General features: G+C 38.7%; 1 protein-coding gene across 1 annotated transcript in view; it reads right to left on the reverse strand.

Moving 5' to 3' along the window:
- RBFOX3 (RNA binding fox-1 homolog 3) overlaps window positions 1–16,273 on the reverse strand; it is a 3,506,422-nt gene extending 3,490,149 nt beyond the window's left edge. The window contains exon 1 of the mRNA XM_044068066.1: window positions 16,191–16,273. The gene's annotated coding sequence lies outside the window, so the exon portion shown is untranslated. The remainder of the gene's footprint in view (window positions 1–16,190) is intronic.
- Between the last annotated feature and the right edge of the window lie 7,563 nt (window positions 16,274–23,836).

The following is a 23,836-nucleotide window of genomic DNA, read 5'->3' on the forward strand; positions in this document are numbered from 1 at the left end:
TCAGCATCTTCTTGTTTTCTGATTTGGGATAGAGAATTCTAGGTTGCTGATGTAAGCTTTGAAAATGTTTAAGACTATTGCTGACTGATTCGGGAGCCTTTAAAAAAGTTTCTTTCCTAAATATTGTAGATCAAGTACATCCTCAGCTGGTTTCTGCAAGCAATCTTCTTCTTCTTCCGGCTCTGCAAGCAGTGCAGATTTATAAATAATGTTTCATCCTCTTATTTTGACCACTTGTGCTAAATCCCTCCCTTGCACCTCATACTATTAAGAATTTCAGACTTCAAGAAGAAATATCTCAGCATAGCCATGGAACTGTAGATTTAAGAAGTAAATACATAACATTAATAAAAATAGAGTTCAAAGCCTTCTAATCCTTTTGTGATAGTACACCTCCCCCCAGCATTATTTCCTTATCACTGCGTATTCTGCATCAGCTGCTAAAAGCCAGAGCCATCATAGAGTTCCCATCAGTATTGCAGTGGACAATGATTTTATTTAAGGCTATTCCTAGTACCAGAAAAGGATGTCTCTTGAAGGTACATTATAGGCATCTCCCAGACTAAACAATGTCCTGACTGAAAAAAGAAATCAAAATGCTTACCACGTGCCCTTTCTCTCTGCTTACACAGGCTGTCCAGATGATAACCCTGAAAAAGAAAGATGCCTATTTCCATATCCTTACTGACCAAGAATGCAGCCAGTTCCCCATATTTGTAGTAGGGTTAAAACACTTTCAGTTTAACTCCTTGCATCTGGCGCCCTGTGCCCAGAGAATGTCATATACTCAGCTCTGGCCTTTGCTTATTTTAAATGACAGCAGTCCATATTTTTCTGAATCTGGAAGACTATCTACTTCAAGAAAAATCCAACAGCAGATTCACAGCTTTCTGAACAACATTATTCACGGTATGACCAATCTAGAAATTTCCCCTAAATACTCACTAATGTAGCCTGATGTCCAGAGTCACCTAGGCCTTTTTGGGAGAGTACTGGACACCATATTGTGCAGACTGTTCTTTCCACAGGAAAAACTCTAAATGCTGTACTTGTTATTTACCCATATAGTGCAGAGAATATATTACACCAAAGTCCTTCTGGAAGGATCTGGATTACATGTATGCTTCTATCATTATGGACCATTAACTAGACTACATGCTTGAAAAAATTCAGTGGTACCTCAAAAATATTTGGAAGCAACACCAGCATTCTCCTTACAAAACCCTAAACATTGATTCTCACAATCAAAAGGGAGTTCAATATGTATTTGAAAAAAAAAAAGGGAGTTCAGTGGTAGACTTAACAAGTGTAGGCCAACGAAGGGATTCTTGCTGATGCCGTCATTACTACCACTGCCTAATATAGAAGGCCTTAAATTATGCTTGGGGAGCTCATATAGGCCCAATGCAAGGCTAAAGCAAGTGGGACACAGACCAAATAAATATCAAGGAAATGCTGGCACTAATCTACCCCTACATATTTTTAAAGCAAGCTGGAAGCAAGGGGCCCTGGAAGTGGCAACAGACTATACTACTGATGTGGGAGATGCATAAACAAGCTAGAAGGGTTCATTCCTATCTGATGCTGCTCTGCAGACTGGATATGCTGACAACTGGCTCCATGATATTTTGGTTTAATAAAAAGAGTAGGGCAAGGCTACTTAATTTAGTAAATTTCTTCAAAAGAATTATATAGGCAGTGAAGAGAGGCCACTCAGTCCACATAGTTGGACCTAGCCTAAGCTTTTTACAGTATACTCCATGTTGGCATTGCAAGTAAGTTAAAAGACCTAATGGTAGACTCTTATTGGTAAAATGGGCTGCAAATTGGCAGAAAGGTAAAACTTATATAATTAATATGATCAATGCCATTTCAGAAAACAAGAAAGTGATATGTGAATTCAATTGGGTCTTAGCAATGTGACCTGCTCCTACTTGTAATTTATTTTTTGACCTTCATACCATAAACTCTAATCTATGGCTAACCAAACTTGCTGATGACTGTCATCCAATTTCTCCCAAACACATAATCACTAGATCTAATCCATACAAATGAGGGGAGAACAGAGAAAGGACTTACAGTGGATGTAAAACATAGTATTGTCACATTTGGCAAACACTCTTCACCTACAACTTGAAGTATTACCAGAACCCTAAATCAAATGGATATGGCTGTCAGGGATCTTGGCATCTGGGTTGACCAGTCCATCTCCTTTGATGATCAATTAACAACAATAGCTAGGAAATCTTTCTATAGCCCGACTGATTTCTAAATGTATGCCATCCAAGTCAAAAGACATTATCATCTCTCTATACTCAGCCCAAAATGACCCCTTCAGCATGCATGTAGCCAAGAATATCTTACAGCCAGAAAGACCCCAGAAGTTCCTAACAAAAAGTTCACCCTCATCTATTAAAACAATACCTAAAGCACATTTTTGTATACTTCTTTTTAACACCCATAGCATCTTATGCCAATCTGCCATTTCTGGGGAGAAGAATTCCTTAAAGAAATGACTTAACAATTAATATAGTCAGCATATAAAAGGGCAAGGTGTAACAAACAAAATTACTGTAAGAGTGTAAATCTAGGGTACACTGCATTTAAGACAGTGGCTTGTCACATTTCTATTTTCATGCCTACATTCATATTTTAATGAGAGACTGATATATAGTTTTTGCACAGTGCAAGACAGAAAAATGCACTATCAACTTCCATGCGTAATGCTCTGTTGGTGGGGAAATGTCTATTTTTTTTTGCTAGTAACTATAAAGATAAGAAGTCTTCATTATTTGTACATTAATATTTCTGGTACTTTTCCGTTATTAGGGCAACACTGTTAATGAGCAGTTTTGCGGTTTCGTTGATCAGCCCAACATTGGAAAACAACATTCTTTTTTTTTTTTTGTTTGACAATAACAATTATAGACTTATTTTACTTCAGCAAATGTATATCAGTTCACATTCACTTATTCTGCGATTGTCTTGTGTTAATAGTATTAATATTTTAAAAGTGTCCATGATTTGCTTTGGATTTGTCCATGATTCTGTTGAAATGTGTCCCTGATTGATTGAGAAACATGCACTGGGCTGACATAGTGTTTTTAAACATTATGACAGCAGCACACATACGTACGAGTACGTTTCTGCCTTAACACTTCATGCTGAGAAATGACTTACGTACATTAAGTATACTATAACTACAGAGATAACAAATATGACATGATGAAATGTTGCTCCTATACACTTATAAAGTTGCCAGAATGACAGCTTGCATTAGCATGCATTTGCTGAAAGATATGACGTGTAAAAACAAACTGTCACTGTTTCATAACTTTAGTATTCAATTCAGCGCCACAAATGTTATTAGGAACAGACAGAAATATAAGGCAAAATGTGGACATTCTCTATTTCTAGGAAGTTGTGAGGCATGCCTTAAACAAAACAAAAAAAATAATAATAACTAGAAATCATCGCAAATGTACACTGCTCGGTGAAATTCTACTTCTAATATGTTGAATTTTTTGTAACATTTGAAAAAACATCTGCCTAAAAAAAGAGTAGATAACTAATTATTCCACAGAAAAGCTGCGCAGACTATGATTAATAAATAAACATCGCTACTTTCCATTTCTAATCTGTCATTTCCCAGGGAAGGTAATGTCTTCATTCAGAATCATGTAAGTGATCTTAAACTTCTGGAAGTTTGTTCTTTAAAAGGAAGAAAAAATGGAGCATGTGTTTCTGAAGAGAAACGCAGTTCAGCTTTTTCCCACCTTTAGGAAGACCATTATCTGTTTATTATAGTTAACAATATTGCCCTGATAATGGAAAAGTACCATACTTCTAAAAACAATACACCTACAAACTATAGTATAACATTAGGTGAAACCTTAGATGTTGTCATTAATACTTACGCTATAATTACTACTATTTGGCAAATACTAAATGTCATTTATATTGTTGATTATGCAGACAGACTAGATATTTCATATTTTTGCATTTTAATTTCTGAGCATTCAGAAAGTAATTTCTTGCTACCATGTAAAAGCACAAGTTTCCCAATCCCAAACAAAAGTACTGCTAATACTGTATAAATATGTAGATAGTAACATTTCCAAGAGAGGGAAAAGTCCACTGTAAACAATACTTTTTGTTGGACAAATTTCAAATGTCTCACCCTCTTAGTGAGCATTAGGGACAAAGAGGGATAGGTCTGTCTCAGGAGTCTATAAGACATTGAATAAGGGAAACTGCATCCAGTCTTTTCAGGTTGCGACATTTAAGCCAGTGATCTTCTTAGTTAGGAAACTCTAGGACCTTCTAGTTGTTTGACATATCTAGAGAAGTTCATCCCAAAGTGGGAACTGTATTTAATAACTGGCCTAATCAATGCTGAATATATTAGGATGATGGCCTCTTTGGATTGGGAAGAGTTCCCATTTGCAATCAGCTGCACAAAGGAGAATGACTTTTTCATTACTCTCATTATGTGATGATCAAAGGAAAGGGAATTATCAACCTGAGTACCAAGTCCTCTAACAACTATGTCATATGCTGGGGAAGGGATGTTTTACCAAACACAACTATATACATGTTTTAGCAATTAACATGAGCTCAGTGTTAGCACACTAGGTGTCTACAAGTGAATGTTCTTGTTATAGGGCTTGGATGTCACAGGACGTCTTGACAATGACTTCCAATCTGCAGTCGTCTGCACACTTGGTTAGCCAGAGGTTTTGGTTTGTGGTGTGGAGGCCGAAAAAGTAAATTCCAATCAAAATGGGTCACATCTCAGCACCCTGTGGAGCAGCACTGGTTACCTTTATACTCTTTCATGATGCACCTCTTCCATATGGGTTCTGTCACTAATCCAGTTTACTATAATCTTATTACACAGGGATCTATTTGTAACTATGCTACCATGTGGTACAGTGTCAAAAGGCCTTGGCCAGGCCAGGGTATGCCATTATACCTCTTAACCCCTTAGGGCAACAAATCTGAACAAAGTCTAAAATAATGGGGAGGCAAAGGTCTAAAAATAGGGACAGATTTTAAATAGCACTCATATAAAGTTGCTAGTATAACATGATTTGTGTCAGCATGCATTTCCTGATAGAAATGAAGTCCAAAACTCAAACGTATATAATCATTTAGTGACTTCAATCCTTGGTGATTTGCCAAAAACATATACATTTTATGAGCAACAGACCAAAAATATGAGGCAAAAATCTGCACATGCCTCAGAAATCTGGACAGTTGAGAGTTATGTTAGCTATGAATACTGTCAGCAGAGCAGATTGCTTTACTTTTTCATATTAAGTTAACAAAGTTAATCAGACAGGATCTACTCTTAACAAAGGCAAACTGCTGCGGGTCTAGAATGACGCAATTTTTAATGTCATAGTTTATTATAGCAATAACCCACGCCTGGGTGTGGGTAATGCTAAATTTACCCACGGTTGGCGTGGTTTGGTCCCGAGGGCCCGAGGACCAAACAAAGCCAACCGTGGGTAATTTAGCATTACCCACCCAGGCGGTTATTATTATACCATGACATTATTTAAGAAAAGAAACTGTTACGTTTCTTAAATAATGGCATAGTATAATGCCTGTTTACTGCCCTTCCGCAGATGTCTGGCATTCGGCAGTTCTGATGTACTGCGCCTGCGCAGTACATCAGAGCTGTGAGCAAAAGCGGAGAAATCAAGATCTCCGTTGCTTTTATGTCTCGCTATGTTAAATGAGTTTAACATAGCGAGACAGTTAAAATAAGCAACGGACATCTCCGTTGCTTATTTTAAAACTGTCTCGCTATGTTAAACTCATTTAACATAGCGAGACACAAAAAGCAACGGAGATCTTGCTTTCTCCGTTGCTTTAAACATGTCTCGCTATGTTAAATGGGTTTAACATGGCGAGACAGCTTTAAAATAAGCAACGGAGATCTCCGTTGCTTATTTTAAAGCTGTCTCGCTATGTTAAACCCATTTAACATAGCGAGACAGTGTTTTTAAAAAACGAGTTATACTAAGGGAAAAAAGTCCGGGGGACCGGACCTTTTTCCATTAGTATAACTCGATTTACAACGGGCACGCTGGCCAATCAGCGTGCACGTTTCGGGGGGGTCATGGTATAATAGGCCAGTTGTAATATGCTCCACAACTTTGCAAATAAGAATCATCAGTCTGAAAGACCTGTAATTCCTGAGGTCAGTTGGGGTGCCACCCTGTGCTTCATATCACTTGCTTCAACTATCCTCCTAGAGAGAGATATCTATTTTAAATACGCTTCTGCCCCTTCTATCATTCCACACTGACAAACAGAATATAACTAACACAGAACTTCACATCTGATTTTTTTCATTATCTGACTGTTGATGAATGGAATGTTTTAAATTCAAGCATTCTGCAGCTAGTAAAGCAACTGAATATGTACTAAAAACAAAGCCAAAAACAAAACCTCTTTAGGCCTGACTACAAATAGGAAATCATCTTATATTTGTCATCTGGGATGACATCTGAATTCCAAGACAGCAGCATTTTATGAACATTCCATACAGTGAGACATTAAACTCTAAACAAATTCAAAGTACTAAAAGAAAGAGGTGAACTAGAAACTCATATTAAAATGACTAACCAAGAATGATTATGCTTTTTGTTTTGTGTTACCATTCATGACGTGGTGCGTGCAAGTTTTAAAGCAACAGCACATCCATGTAAGCAAAAATAGCTAATGTCACAACAAAATATACAAACAAATACTTGAAATACACAAAGTATGATGTACATGCTTAGCTGATGCAAGAAATTATGCAGGAAACAATTTAAAAAATATAGAAAACAAGATCATTAACAGTTCAAAGCATTTCATGAAATTCATATATCACTTGCTGACATCACTAGTAACAATAATGCAACTCCAAAATGTCAACCCTCCACTTTACAACTATTACATCAAATGAAACAGAAATGCTCACTAATTTCAACTACCAGCCAAATTATCATACTTCTGTAAAGAAGTTCTTATATAGAAATGCAGTAATATGATCACTAGTACAAGATCAGCAATAACAAAATAGCATTAACTACATGCAAATAAGTCAGTGCCATGGTAACAAATCAATAGCTAAATGAAAACGTGCTGCAGAAGTGATGGAATTTGTCATATCAAATACTTCTATAAAAGGAGGGGGAGGGGGGTTCTTCTAACACAACAAACATATCAACATATTTTTATAGCATTCAAGTGGCCAGTTGTAAAAGTAATGGAAAAAACAGCAGACCAACTGCATGTGCTTGAAGCAGATCACAAAAAAAAGTGACATTCAAAATGGGGTTTTTTTGGTCTGTAGCACAGACTCAATATTTTCGACTACATGTATACAAATGGAAAAACAAATTCATCTACAAGAGCTCCATGCAATGAATGTGCCTTTCCTGTTTACCGATTTTAAATGGTTATATGCTAGAAAGCTGTGACCTTCTAGAAAAGAATTTAGCAATATTCCACGAGCTCATAAAAATACATCAATGCATTCTTTACCAGAGATTTTAGCAATGCATGGACTTCATCTGTATTGCTAGAGTCAGCTAAAAAAATTCCAGTTGGCCTTGTACAGGTAAATGTGGCATGCCTATTTTATTTTCTCACTGTCCAGTAACTCTGCATCTCAAATTGCTTCAGTTATACACAAGTACTGCTTTCACTTCAACATGCAGCTTTAGCCCATTATATCAAATACTTCTGCCTCATCCTACAACCTTACCTCCTCCATAGATTCATACATTGTTCTGAACTAAGTAGCTAACATACTATTTGTCCAACAAGATATCCTGTTTTCTGTACAGACATCAACTGCCCTTTGAGTGGACAATCTTATTCCATTTTATATAGCCGAATAAAGCCAAAGTCATTCACTACCAATCTTCTGTAACACAATCTTTGCTGCACAGTTTAATTTATTTTATTTATTTATTTAACATTTGTTGACCGGGAAAGTCCGACTAGGTTCCACAGATCCTGTTTTCAGCGGAGGCCCGGGGAGAAATGCTCCAGAAGCATGTCTTTAGAATGTGGGAGGAAACCGGAGTACCAGGAGGAAACCCACGCGAACGCAGGGAGAACATGCAAACTCCGCACAGAAGGCACCCCAGCTGAGAATCGAACCGGAGAACCTCTTGCTGTGAGGCGACAGCATTAACCGCTGCACCACTGCGCCGCCCGCACTCTTGGTTATTGTATAGACCCGCGGTGGTGGTGCTGTGGTAGCGTTGTCGCCTCACAGTAAGATGCTGTCTGGTTTGATTCTCAGCTAGAGCGTCTTCTGCGTGGAGACATGTGTGAATGGGTGTACCTTCGTTGAAGGTTGTGCGTCAGGCTTGACAAGCCGAAGCGTCTTCTGCGCGGAGACATGAGTGAATGGGCGTACCTTCGTTGAAGGTTGTGCGTCAGGCTTGGCAAACCGGTACGTAAAAATCAACTGCCAATCATTAGCGGACTGGAGTTCCGCTGTGGCGACCCCTAACCGGGAAAAGCCGAAAGACACAAACAAACAATTGTTAAAAGCTGCTAATATTTCTGCATGCATATTGCATTCCATTATTTATTTATGCAATGTTTCATTTTTAACCAATGAATACCACAAATGATTCAAAATAAAAAAGCATTTGGCCAGATTCTAAAAGAATTGCTCTCAGTGTAACTCTCTCTTGATTCAGAAAGATTTTCTCTCAGTGTAAGTGACCTACTTCAGTGTCAGTCCTATCTGTAAACAGACTTCCATCGAAGCTAGATCCCAGAACATTTGTTCCCAGTCTGCTCTCACTGTAAGTGGTCACTTACACTGAGAGCAAGTCTTTTGGAATCGGGCCTATACTGTTTCTAGTAACATTGCTCATTACCTTCTAATAATGTGCATGTATACATATATATATATATATATATATATATATATGAAGTTTGGCAACAAACTAAGTTGTCACGGAACATTTTCATTGAGGGGAGTTAGGTTAATATTAAGGGGAGTTAAGTGGGTTGGGGAGGTGAAAGGGTTAAGTGGAGGCAGGGATGGTTGTGAGGAAGTGAGATAGTGATGGGGAGGGGCTTAAGAGGTTTAGGCTAGTGTAGTTGGGTTAAGCAGTCACATTTTGGCGTGAACTTGCTACAGTGCAGGCTTACGTCCATGACGACCTGCTGGTAGTAAGGGATCAGGTAGGCCTTGGATTAATAAATATGTACACAGAAGAGCTGGGTAATTTATGTATGTTTCTGTTTACTGATGGGTTAGGATTGGAGCAGAAGTGGGGTGGAGGTTTGAGTACTTTGGGCAGTAGAGTGGGTTAGTCGTGGTACTCGAATAAAAGAAAATGTTTCTATTTCTGACCTACTTAGCTGACTGATTTGTTAAATTTTGTACTGTTAACTGGCTTTAAGGTATTAGTAAAAGGCAGGAGAACACAGCAAAGTGCAGGATAACATGCAGTACTAAAAAGTGACCATGCTTTTGAGGTGCAAGCAGAAATATTTGTTGTTGTGTGCCCCCCCCCCATTGGCTCTTTTGTATAGTCTCTGCTATGAGCTCTTTTCAATGGTACGTCACAGTGATGTTTTCTAGTTGACGAGGTTGATAGCTCGTACTTACGTTAGAGTGAGTTTAATGTAAGAGTAGCGGGTGAGCTGGTCTAGGTTCTTATGGACTGGGTTTGTTGTCATGGTACTTTTGTTTGATTCCACCTCTGTTGGAGGTGGATTTCATGGTGGAGCGTTTCCAGGGACTGTACATGTCCTCTTCCAGCGTGTGTTAGCTGCTTCCTGGGCTTGGGGGCACCCCTGTGACAGGAGGGACAGGGCGCATGTGCTGATTACACAGGGCTTCACTCAAAGTAAATTAAAAAAAAAAATGAGAGAGGGAAAACTACCTAAAGAACTACGTTAGTAGTTGGACTGTTTCGTTTGGCGCTGTCAGTGTAGGGATCTGGCTTCTTTGGCTCTTCCTCGGAAAAAAAAAAAAAAAACAAGAGAAAAGGGAGGAGGTAAGGCATAGTTGCAGGTTAAATGATAGATTAGCCTGTTGGTGAGACGTTTTCATGGTCTAAGAGGTAATTCATGTACCGCCCTCGCATTGCGCATGCGTGGTGTAGCAGTAACAGCAGTGGGGAGCAGGTAGTGCAAGGCATACCTTTCAACAATTTGTAAGTATTCATTCAGTGGGATGTTGTTGTTCTGGCCGGGTGTCCATTCGGGGTGTTGTGGTGGGGCAGAGTAGCTGCAATTCTGTCCCTATATAATGAATGGTAAAGAAAAAAAAAAAGGGGGGGGGGAGAAGGATCAGAGATTGTGCAGGTCTCCATCTGAACAGGCAGACCTGGTGTGTGTGTGGTGCCTGGGTGGATTGGGGCCTCCTTTCATGAGTGGCCCCTTTTGTCTTGGTTGGTTTATGGCCTGCATGGTGGCTGGTGTTTTCCGGTGGCAACGGGCTGCATTCTTGGTTTGCTCGGATGGGAGACATTTGTGTTTGTGGTTTGGTCAACAGATGATTTAGAATTGTATTCCATGTTTTGTCTGTAGGGAAAATAATCTGTATGTCTTTGAAAGGAAGAGAGAGAGCAACACAAAAATGGAACATTTGCATTGCATGTGGGGGTGGCTGGATCTGTGAGCACACTGTGGTTGCCTTTAGGTACTGCCTACTGGAAGTTGACAGTATGGGGAATGATGATGCTTGCTTACCTTGATTATACTATTTTGGTTTCCAGGGTTCCTCATTGCTTGAGCTTCTGGTTCTGGGTGGTGGTACATGAGTGGTGGGGAATGGCTGTATATGCGTTGATGTGATGCTGGGGGTATAGATTTGCTGCAGTTTGCTGTGGGTGTCTTGGCTTTTCAGGCTTCTTTGCAAGGTGTGTGTGTGTCTTCTGAGTTGTGGTCATGCATCTCTGCTGATGTTTGATTCTGTTCTTCTCTATACATTTTGAAGGTGTGCTGTCCCTTGGTCCCCTCCATGGATGAGCATTGCCGAGTGTGGTTAGCCTGATCGGGAAATTCTAGGGAATAATTCAATAACTGTATCGGATGACTAATTGGTGTGATTTTGTGGTCATACACTTCAGAGGGCAACACACATGGAACCTGTGGTTTGACACGAGCCAGGTGAATGAACATTTTTATGGAGACAGGTGAATTTGTCTGGATGTTTTTGCTTAATGGCAATTGATTTGTTGTCCATGCATCTGTGTGGTTATGTGGGGGGGCCTGGGATAGCTTGCAAAAAATAAAAAAGAGAGAGAGAGAGAGAAAAAAAAAAAACAGGGATGGGTGGCCTCCAATGCTGTGGCTTGTAGGGGCTGTGCATTTGATGCATCTCCGTTAACATGGCGGGCACTTTCGGTTCGAACTTTGGGCCCGTGATTCCTCATTTCGCTTTGCTGGGGCCGTGGATGACTTTCCCGGGCTTTGGGTGGATTGGTCTGACTGTGGTTGCCGTGCATGTGCAGTGGTGGTGTGTGTCTGGAGATCATGGCCAAAGGCTCTTGGCAGCACAGATTGTTTGGGTTGCACAGGAGGAATGCCTAGTGTGAGATGGGTGTTGGAAAGATGAGTTGGAGATTTGACGGTCGCTTTGAATGAGAACCCATTGGAATGGAGGAGTGGAGTGAATGGCAGGCAAACAGGGGCTTGGAAGGGTAGTCTATTAAAAAAAAAAAATCTAGCAAGAACCAGATGTTTGTCTTCCCCATGTATCGATGCATGGGGTTTGAATGCAGGGCAGGCATGGTGATGGCATTTGGCTTTCCTCATGCTCCCCACTCTGGGGTCAGTGTGTGGCAACATTCAGGTGGAATGCTGGCAAGGCTGCTCGTTGATAGGGCAAATCATTGGTCTTATACAGCTGATCATTGGTGGAGGCAAGAACAGTATGGTGGGGAGGTTGTCTAGCTTCAAGGATGTTTAACTTGCAATAGGATCAGAGCCTGGTTTCTTCCCCTTCCGCCTCCTGCAGGAATGATTCGGCACAGAAACGGACATGCTTGCCTTATTCAACAGTGATCCTTTGCAGTGGAATTCATATTTGTGGGAAGCTTTGGCAGATGTATCGGAAAGTGAATGGTTGCCTTTGTTGAGGTGTATAGCAATGGAGGTATTGCTGTCACTGGTAGTTACATTTCTTGTTCTTTTGCACAATCATGCCAAGGGTGCCCCTTCGAAATGTATTTTCTATGGATTGGCACACGTGTGGATGCTGGATGTCCAAGCTCTCCACGTTGGTGTCAGTCCTTTGTAGTTTTGTTAAACTGGACCATTTCTCCCTAGGTCACTACTGTAAATAAATGGATTTGTTTAGTTTCACATTTCCAGTAAACAAAATAAAATCAGTTAAGAATTCAGTTATTTAGTCCTTCAGTCCATGGTTTCACATCACTGATAGCTCTAGCATTTAAATGACTTGGAAACTTTTCAGGATATTTCATAATGTATAAATTAGTATATTAGTACATTCTGAGGCTGACTTCTCCTTGACAGACATTAACAGTTATACCACCTTATTCGTAGGTTATTGAATGTGCTGAAAATGTTATTAGCTATATGAAAAAAAAATGGCAAATAATATTTTGAGACTACAAATAATAAAATCTATATATTTTCATAGCAAGGTTACCTGGTTGTGGATATTGATTGGTCCCTTCATGTGTAGGGTTTAGCTTTAACATACTGCACTGGTAGTTCAATTTATCTTGGGTATTGGATACATACCTCTCAACCTCTTGGAGCAAGAAATCTGGACAAAGCCATTTATAAAAGTGGGACAAAGGCCCAAAAATAGGGACATTTTTTTTTAAATATTGCTCTTACAAACTTAGAAAGTTAATACAATAACAGGCTTTGCATTAGCATGAATTTTCTGAAGGGTATGAAGTCTGAAACTCAAATGTCTCATTATTTTCTAATGTCAGTACTTAATGATTTGCCAGTAATTTGCCAGAAAACAATTTTATGAAAAATGGAGCAAAAATATGAGGCAAAAATCTGGACATTCTGTGAAAAATCTGTACAGTTGAGAGGCATGATTGGATATGGTCATTGGAAGCATAGCTTCTCTTATGGCTGCTTTGTTGTAGATGTGAGTGGCGGTGGTATATTCCTTGCTGGGATGGCAGGATAGGTTGGGCAGGATAGGTTGTCTTGGAAGTTGTTTTGGAATGTGTGTTATGTATTTACATATCTTTCCTTTCTTGCAGATGGGGTCTTGGAATGCTGTGGCTGTAATTTAGAATAGGTGGGTATAAGGTGGAGCCTTCTCTTTACATATTAGAGGATTTACTTTTCTCCTTTTCTTTGTAGATGGTGGAGTGCTGAGTACCAGTTGTGGCGACACACAGTGAATTTGCAGATAATGGAAGCGGTGGTGAACAAGGAGTTTACACATGGGGAGCACAGGTGGGCAACAGTTACGGATGGAAATTGCTAAAGTGCAGAAGGCATCATGTGGTGGATTGAAAGATGGGGTCTTGGAAAGCGGTGTCTGTAGTTTGGAATACGTGGGTATAACATGCAGCCTTCTCCTTACATATTAGAGGATTTACTTTGTCCTTTTCTTTGTAGATGATGGTGTGGAAAGTTCCAATGGTGAGATGCAGAGCGTTCCCAGATCATGCTTTGGTTTCGAATAAGCGGTGGGGTCATTGGACAACACTGAGGTGGCAGATGGGATGTGCAGATTAGATTTTACTTGATGGGCTAAAGGAACGTGGACTCAACAGGCAAGATTGAAGGTTGAGGAATGTGGTAGCTGATGGAGGGGATGAATGAAGTTCTGTTTTCCAGCAGTGCAGCTGAATATGTAGTCTCAAGGTAATGTCTTTGCTTGAAATTGCTGGGGAGTATCAGAACTGAATTTATCATTGTATGTTAGCTGGGGTCTTCCTTGCTAGAGGTCAGGTAGCGTTGGTGGTTGGGGTTGAGTATTCTTGCTCCAGTGGCAGGTGATAATTTGGTAAGCATTAGGTAATTGCCAGGGGCTGGTAATGTCTGGGTAATTACTGTACACCAAATGATGGTTGGCTTGACCCTTCCCTTTATGGGAAGTGGATTGAACAATTTTGGGTTGAAGGGAGGGGGATCAGCCGGGTCTGGCTGGTTGACGGAGAAGAGGGATAGGCTTGCCCTCTCCTGTTCCCCCTCTGATGTCTGGATGTTCATTTCAAGGATCTGGGGAAAGGAAATGAGTAGTTGGAGGAAGCTTGATGAATAGATAAGAAAGCTGAGGTAAGGATGGTGCTTATTTGGTGGATGGTAATTTAATGGATGGTGTATGAAGTGAGTTGGGACGTTGCTTCATAAGTAAAGTAAGTGAGCAGAGGTATGGACCCTGCTTGTTGGGCAGGGTGAGTAGGTACGCTGCCCTGATTAACATTACAATGAATGGTGCATGAAGTGAGATGGGACGCTGCTTCATAAGTAAAGCAAGTAGAGGTATGGATGCTGCTTACTGGGGCAGGGTGAGTAGGTACGCTGCCCTTATTAACATTACAATGATGTTATGCTGTATTCTAGTTTCAATTATATCATGAATAGTTGTAATTAATAAAGTTGGTGATCAAAGCTATGTTATGGAAATTTAATAAAGGTCGTCAAATGTCATTTGGTGTGATGTGTGTTATTGAAGGGGACCGGGACAAATATATGTATATATATATATATATATATATATATATATATATGTGTGTGTGTGTGTGTGTATATATATATATATATATATATATATATATATATATATATATATATATATATGTATATACATGCACACACACACACACAGATAAATATAGACTATATATATATATATATATATATATATATATATATATATATATATATATGTGTGTGTGTGTGTGTGTGTGCGCACGCATGTGAGTGTCCATCAGTGTAACCCTTCACAACCTACTTGCTCTTTTGATATTTCTAATTCTGACTCTTTAATGTAAGAAAAACTTTTTAAGTAGAGTCTGGAGCCTTTCACCTTGTTGTTCTTCTAAACCTGAGAATGTACTGATAATCTTGCTAGTGTTAATGTTCTTTACAGTTGTCATTCCAAGTGAGAATTTTGTTTCCAACATCTTTGAGGAAAAAAGAATGAGAAGAAATTTAGGCATTTTGCATACACTGTTCATTTAATCTTCCATGAAGTGATTTATAGCTAGGTAGGAATAAACAGGAATTCCTTTACAGAGCCATTCAGGGATAATAACATTTTGCCATGTGAATAGGATTGCCTTTTAGTGGGTGAGTACATATGTTCATCCACCTGCCTTGTCTCTCAGGCACCTTTTTTTGGTGCTGTGACATGCAGTGACATTATGTGACGACATCTGCTGCATACTTCCTGTGTTTAGTAGCTGCAGACATCCCTTCTAGTCTTACACATACGTGGACTAATGTTACACCTCTCTCTCTGTAAAGTCAGGCTCTCAGCACATGACCCTTATTATCTCTTCCCACCGCAGAAGTAATACAGCCCTTGCCCACCCTACCCTTAATACTTAGATCAATCTATAAGTTTAATTCCGAAACAAGTCTCTACAGCAAATATGATGCCCTCCAAGTGGAACAGACTACTTTTGTTCTTTGTAGCAATCTGATTTTTTCGTCAAGACTCTGACCCATTTGCTTATTCATGTGTTATTATTAATTCTACATTTCTTAGTACTGAACCCTAAATGATATTCACTTGATAACTCATAAAGTTTCTTGCAATCACTATATACATATATATATATACCTACTGTATGTCAGTGCAGTGCTAGATTTTGGTATTTTCCATTAGCACATGTCCTGACTTCATTTCATTTGTAGTAACATCTGACAAGACAAAAAGATTACTTACACCGTTGAACCTCACAACACACTTGTATTATTAATATTTTACCAGATTCAAGGCCATTAATAATCAGTTATGCTGCCTGTTTACTGAGAAGCTTTACATAGCAGTTCAGCAGTTTAAATCCCTCTCATGCTACTTAGTGTATGGAAATTACAAGTTCTGTCAAGTACAGTGTTTCCAAAATTCTGATTTCTCAATTTTATGTCCTTAGGTATTCAAAACAGAAGGTATTACATAAATTATAACATTTATTTGACTTAAAAAAGACACATAAAAAGCAAACATTTATGGAAAAAATGCATATACATACCCAAGTATAGCTGAAGGGATGGGCTACAAAACCTCGTTTGTGCTTCAGGCAGATGATTTAAATCTGTTCAGTAAACTGTGACTTTACGTACTGTAGACAAATATAGGAGGATATTACACATATTAATATATCACAGAGAACAAAAAATTCAGCAAGCATCATGTTTATATGCCTAGGAATATTCTGATTTTTAAAAGTACTGTAAACCCTCCTGGCTTAGTATGTTTGCTACTACGTTGATAATTTCAGATTAGTTTCCCTAATTTAACAACGTGCTGCTTCCTTTGGCCTTGCTGCCTGTCACCTGATGCCAACCACCTCCATAAGGCTATATATAACCTCTTTTGTCATGCTTTATTCCAGGGGCTCCCACACTTTCTTCATCCCTGACTCCAAGTTTTCTGCCAGACAATCTGTTTTCTCATTTCGTCTTTCCTTCATATGGAACACCCTCTATGGGAATGCCCCCCCAATGTTTGGGCACACATGCACACACACACACACACACACTCTGTCACACACATCACCAGTCCTAAGCAGTTCAGAAATGCATTATTATTCCTTCTTGCTTTCTACATTGACCATTGTCACTCTGTCGTTTATGAACACAAAAATGGTTCTCTGAACCAAAGTGCTTTGCACCATTCCGTTTCTTGATCTTTCACTTAACTAGTCTTTGTCTTTCCTGTCTCTCACACTGACTGTAGGAGGATCTTTTCACTGCCCTTAAAAATGCTTCTTTTCTAATTTTTTTGCAGTACGCTCATTATTCGTACCACATGTGCTGTATCATTCAAACTCCTTTCTATTTACATTAAGTGCAAATATTTCAAAGAAAATTAAATGAATTAAATGTTTTTTTTTTTTTTTACTTCCAAAATCTATTTCCCATCCATCTGTGCACAAATACATTGCTCATTTTATTTCTGTTATCCACATGCAAACATGGAAAATATATTATTATAAAATTGTATTCTAAAATCATGCAACTCCAAACAGTCAGAAAAATATGTCATTTGACAGCTGAGGAATGTCCTCAATAATATAAAGCAATTCATCTTTCTCAAAAGAACTTCTCCAGCCTCAAAGCTTGAGGCAGATTTTAGAATAACTGTTTTATTACTCTTTAAAATAACCTTACTTATAAAATAACTAATTACATAAGCACTGCTAAAAAATGACATAGGGGTTGTTATATTTTAGTCAACACACACCTTACAGACAAAAAGTATCCTGTAAAAGTGTAATATGCATTGGAAAGTGAGTAAGAGAACGTGCATTAGAACCAGCTGAATACATGCTACATATCTTCTTTTTTTGATAACCTGATGGCTTTCCAAACAAGACAAATATGAGAATGAAATGTCAATATAAATCAATTCCTTTCTATCTACCTGTGAAATACTGCTGATACATCTAGACATATAAGCATCAAATGGCCATTACCCTTACTGAGCCTTGATGCAGAAATCATGACAACTAGAGTTACTGGTAATTACAAAAACTTAACTGTAGGAAGTATAAGTCTTGTCCAGGGTGCAGGCCACTGATTTCACCAAAACCAAGAAGCCAGAGATGGATAACATCAGAATACAGAAGAGTATGGAATTATAATCTCAGAATTTTGGCACATCATGCATTCTACATACTTCCAACAGGATTGATAGTGCTGTGATCTGTATACATACAGTGCAGTTTATTAAACCTTTTAAACTGTACTGCAATTATTTTACCTTAACTTTAATGCTTCTGCCATTTTAATGTAACCTCTACCTTAATAATCTGTCATTTTTTTATGGACTATTTTGATTTACGTTATGCTAACAGAGACCCAGTCAGCCAAAACTTGACTAGTTCTTTCTGTTAACAAACATCCTCTCAAAAGGAATTCTGTTAGGATTCAAACCTGCTAATGCGCTATGCTCTCCTCCAGATGTGTCTACAGATATTTCTCTAGAATAAGAGCAGGGTGGCAATCTAAAATTGTTCTGTGCCTCCTGGCAGTAAAGAACATCTTCTAGACTGAAACATGTTTACTATGAAGTAGACCAGAGAAATGTAAATAAATAAAATACATCAACAAGAGATAAACTTGGAAAATCAGTTACACTGATACATATTTGATCATCTGGTGTCTATTACAAATTAACCCATGTTAATTGGTGAAAAGAGGAACTGGGGATAATTTGAAAGTGCTCACATTATTCTTATCTTGGCAGCATATTTTGCATAAAGGATATCATGGGTGGGGGAGGGATTGGGAGGGATTCTTTACAAGGGAGAGAGGTATTGCTGAAAATATATACAGAACATGGTCTATATTAGAACACCGAACATTCAAAATGTTGAGTGTTCTAATATCGAACCCTACCAATCGAAAATACTAAACATCGAACATTCAGAACAGCATATTTTTCCTAGGGAAAAAATTTGCTGTTCCAAAACACATACACACAACACAAGCACACCAAACAGCAATCGACACACATACACCTAAACTCTTACACCTAACCCTACACTAAACTATACACACACCACTATCTACTTACCTTAACCCAAACCCTAACCCTAAGGTCCGTCAGTATCGCACACTCACCTCACCTGCGCCCTAAACCTAACTCACCTACCCCATCCTAACCCTCATGTCCACGCAATTGCACACTTACCTGACCCGTGCCCTAGCCCTAACGCACCTAACCCACCCTAACCCTCACGTCCGCACAATCGCGCACATACCTAACCCACGCCCTAACCCTAACTCACCTAACCAGCCCTAACCCTCATGTCCGGACAATCGCACACATACCTAACCCGCACCCTAACCCTAACTAACCTAACCCACACTCAATCGCACACTTACCTGAACCCGACCTGTAACTTTCCACCAGAGTGCTGAAAACACCGAAGCAACAGAAACAGACAACCAAATTCTTTCCCTAGGAAAAAATTTGGTTTTCTGTTTCTTCGATATTTTCAGCGTTCGCTGAAAACGGGTCGATATTAGAACACTCGACATTTTAAATGTTCGGTGTTCTAATATAGACCCAACAGAACAGCCAAGCAGCCCAGGTCTAGTTGCCAATAGAACTTGCATTCTTTATAAACAATACACAGGACTGCAGAGCATAACAAAATGAAATACCCCACCAAGTCATGAATCATGTCAGTGTATTTTAATTATGCATGTTTTAGACTAGGTAGTTTAATAACAAAACACAATAGAAAACTAAATACTTGAAACAATAAATTTACAGATAGTAGAAGATAAGCTAAGCCACAGACTATCCCTACACAAAAATAAAATGGTACAGTATGGTCATGACTCCATTGTATGGTCATGAAGGAGTCAGGAGGTGATGCTGCAAAAGACCTGGCAGCAGTGCGTGTCAAAATGTGCTGCTGCTTTAGTCCAGCAGACTAAGTAGTCAGTATTCCTCAAATTAGGAATAGATATTCATGCAGGCGGTTAGGTGAAAAGCCACAGTTTATGTTCTAGTGATGCAACATGAAGCATACATGCCAACAAATATCCAGCCTCACAAAGAAAGAGCCTATGAAGGAATGTAATGATAGAGAGGCCAAAGCATAAAACTAAAAGTTCAATGGTTAAGTGCATGAGCCAGAAAAAAAATCACCACATCTGTTTCTATAGCTGAACAAGTCGTCCAAGTCAGTAGAATGAGCTGTTATGATTTTAGACTGGGAGCAGAGCACAGGTTAAACACATCAGGCAACTCTCAAGAGATTCCAGATAACAGCCACAAAGCTGCTACAAGATATGGCAATACTGAAAGAAGCATAGAAAGAGTTGTAATATATAAATAAGGCATCTTAGATAAAAGAGCACATATTTGTTAATTTATGTATATGTGTGTGAGCATGCATGTGCACGCGCACACACAGACACACATTTGTTATTATTATTAAATCTTTCTAACTTTTAAAGTATTAAGTTTCTACATGTGTACTCTCCTCCCGAAGAGGGTGAATTTCAATGTTTCAGTGGACCTAGCAAGTCTTGATTTATTTAACATTTGTTTACTGGGAAAGTCCGACTTGGAATGAAGCGATTTTCAGCAGAGGCCTGGGGAGAAACACTCTAGATGCATGTCTTTGTAAATCTGGGTTCAAAAAAAAAAAAACATTAGAAACATGACCAAACTCTAGTAAGTTCTACTAATTCTTTGGTTCACTTTCACCCTCTGTAAATGACTTGGCCCATTTTGTATTGTATTATTTCATTTTTTTTAAATCCTGAAGTACATTCATATATTTTGAGAAGCTAGTGGTGATTGTCATAGTCATTGTCGTTGAAGTACTTATTCCTTGGAATTATAGGGTGCAAACAACTTCTGTTGGCATTAGTGGGAAATGTAAAACAAAAACATTAACAGCATATGTAATAAATTTCTGTTGTTCAGAGACTACCATAAGATAGTGTTCTCTAGAAAATTAAGAATTTAGTGATGTTTAAAACTGTTTATGGCCTCATTCTAGTCCTTTACATCCTGCAGCAGAATGTTACTGAGACCCTTTGGTGTCTCTTCTTATGACATTTATCTCACACCCTGGCCCATTTTTGCTACCCTCTTCTGAACTACTTCTGCAGCCTATGTGACTATTTGAAATGCATTCTGGATGAGGCTTTGCCATGACATGCACAAAGACATTTTGTAAAGCTAATAGGATGAATGATGCAACATGTAAGTCACAGCTTAGCTCAGCAATACAGGGGCAAACAACATATTTTATCATTACTCTTCTATTTGAAGACAGCTGGCCATTCCAGTATAGGATAAGATACTTAACTCAGAACTATTCATGAAAAGAGGAACTGTATTATATGTTAGATCTCCACTTAAGGTCTGCTTAACTGTTCTTCATTTTGTATTGTCTGTGAGTAAGCTTACTAAAGCTGATCTGGGAGATGAGGACAACAGTTGGGTATCTGTAAATATGACCTTTATAAGACAGCAGTAGATAAGTAACAGTTCCTTAGATGCTGTTATACTGGCAAAATGCTACAGACTGTGAGTAATGTGTTAACTTATTTGTAGACTAGGAAAATATTCTGATTCCATCAATCAATTGTAAGGTAGAAAGAAATTTATCACCATACATCAGAAGAACTGGAAACAATGAAATGTTACATAAATCCAGCTGTGTTGACATAGAAGTTTAAAGTCTTGAGTAAAACAAAGGTGACCCTAATTCGACTCATGAGTTGGCCACCTGCTGGAGCTGGCAGGGGAGAAAGAGAGGGATGACAAGGTTAGACCCTGCTGGCCTGCTTTCCTCTGTCAGGTGGAGTAAAAGGTGGGAATATTGTGGGCATACACTCTACAGTTAGAATTCCCAATGGATACCAGAGATCACATAAGGTGCTTGGCTACAAAGGGAAAAGGGCCAATTGATCACATCAAGCAGAAGTGTAGCATCCATCACAAATGTGCACTGCATGCCAGCCTATTGGATATCAACAAGGGAAGTCAGGGCTTAATATAAGAAAAACTCATGATGACTACCTAAACTGCATTTCTTCCTCAGCACTCACCTTCAGTGAAGAAGGAACAGATGGGATCACTGTCTGAGAGAGGGATGGATGGTTGGTAGGCAGTGGGGGAAGGAAAAATAAAGGAAAAGAGGTCATCTACATGGAAACAGAAAGCACAGCGTTACAAGCTACTCATCTTAACAGTAGCTCTTTGAGAGACGAGTCTCTAGGGTGGCATGGTCCTACCAATAAAGTTAATTCACCTTGCAGCATATGGTCTCAGCATCAAGTACCCTTCAGCAGTGCCACTATCCAGTGTACAGACCTATGCAGATCTTGTGCATTTGAATGTACAGTTGTGAAGCTTCTACTAATTGTCATAAATACCATTTTTCATTGCCCTCGTGAACTCTGTCATGGCTGAAAAGTGTCTAAGGACCAGATCACTAACCTGGTTAACAAATGAATGAAGAAAACAATATTGTGATTAGGTGAAAAATAGAAAAATATGTAGATAAGATGGTGTCTTATTGGAGAGAGCTATCATTGTATATCCTGGTGGACATTAAAGGAAAAAAGTTTATCTGGAGCAATAATTAGACTCATAAATACAAAACAGACTATGCAAACATACCCTGCTGCAGCCACCTACTCATATTCAGTACAAGGAGATAGTATATTCATTAATATAAATCTCCATAAACTTACACTAAATATAAACACACACACACACGCACACAAACGCACCATGTATGTGAGTGTATTTGTTTGCTTGTGTGGTGTGTGTGTGTGTATAAACTAATAAGTTATGAATGTGTTTAAGAATCCTCAAATGCAAATTAAATGCAGCAAGAACACCAAAAATATGTAATGCTAATTCTTGATCTCCTAAACTTAAAACATTCCTAGTGATGTTCTCTTTCAGTTAATTTTAGAAGCCTCATGGCAAACAAGACTTTTAAACTCCATCTTCAAGTGTCTGAAGAACTAGAAATTCTACATGGATGCATTATAGCATGTTAATCTCAGCACTGTAACTGGTAATAATTAATAAGTAGTACTGCCAGCAAAATAGACTATATGTTTAAATACTTCCAGACACAGCATACATTTTATGTTAATTTGTTGGATTTTTTTGATAAGTGAACTGGTCCATCATTGACCCTTTTCTGCAACAATTGGTTCCACAGGAGCAAAGTAAAGTCAATGTACACAGACATATTAGAGTAACCAAATAAACCAATTAAGTCCCTGAAAGATAAGAGGAAAATGTAATCCATAAAAAAAAAAATCATACAGACCCAAAAGGTACATGAGGATTTGACACAGTGAAAAGAGGAAAGAAATGACACTGGACCTGGGAAACAGAAACAGAAACCTTCAACCTTGTTATCCCATAGTTTTTAATTTTCTTTATTTGGGGTCTATATCAGAAGCATGAACTTTCAAAAGTTTGAGCCTCATATGGTCGACACCATATGAACGAACTTTTGAAAGCTTGCAAATTTCAACGGAGAATGATGCATTGAATATTTCCCTTTACTTCACTGTAGTGCAATCTTGGAGTTGTTATATTTAAGTAGTGTGGGGTGTGGGGGTGCAGCCCCCTCCATGTGGGAGGTCCAGGGGGCTTGCCACCCTGCTCAGAGCATTTAGGTAGGTTTTTTTTGTTTTTGTTTATTTTTTATTATATGTTCGAAGTTTTAAAACTTCGCTCATAGTGGTGTCGATGGGTCTATATTAAATCACCGAACGCTTAAAAAAGTGAATGCTGATTAATTGACCCTATGTAAGGGAAAGCTTACAATTTTAAACTGTCAGAACAGCGTTTTTTTTCCTAGGGAAAAAAATTGCTGTTCCAAAAAAAAATAAATAAATAAAACACTTTAAACATTACACCCCCCCTACTTAAATATACCAACTCTGAGACCTCACTACAGTGCCAAAAATGGCAAAGTAATGAAGCAGCCAAGCAAATTTTTTCCCAGGGAAAGAATTTGCTTAAAAGGCACTTCGATATTTTACCGTTTCAGGCTTTTGAGTTCGACCAAGATGCATTTGAAGGGAACCAGTGTCGATCATATGAACGTCGAAGTTTTAAAACTTCAAGCATATAATATAGACCCTAATTTGATTGACTGAGTTATTCTCA

Source organism: Protopterus annectens, chromosome 4.part0 (assembly GCF_019279795.1).
Source record: "Protopterus annectens isolate FY-2018-M chromosome 4.part0, PAN1.0, whole genome shotgun sequence".
NCBI lineage: Eukaryota > Metazoa > Chordata > Ceratodontiformes > Protopteridae > Protopterus > Protopterus annectens.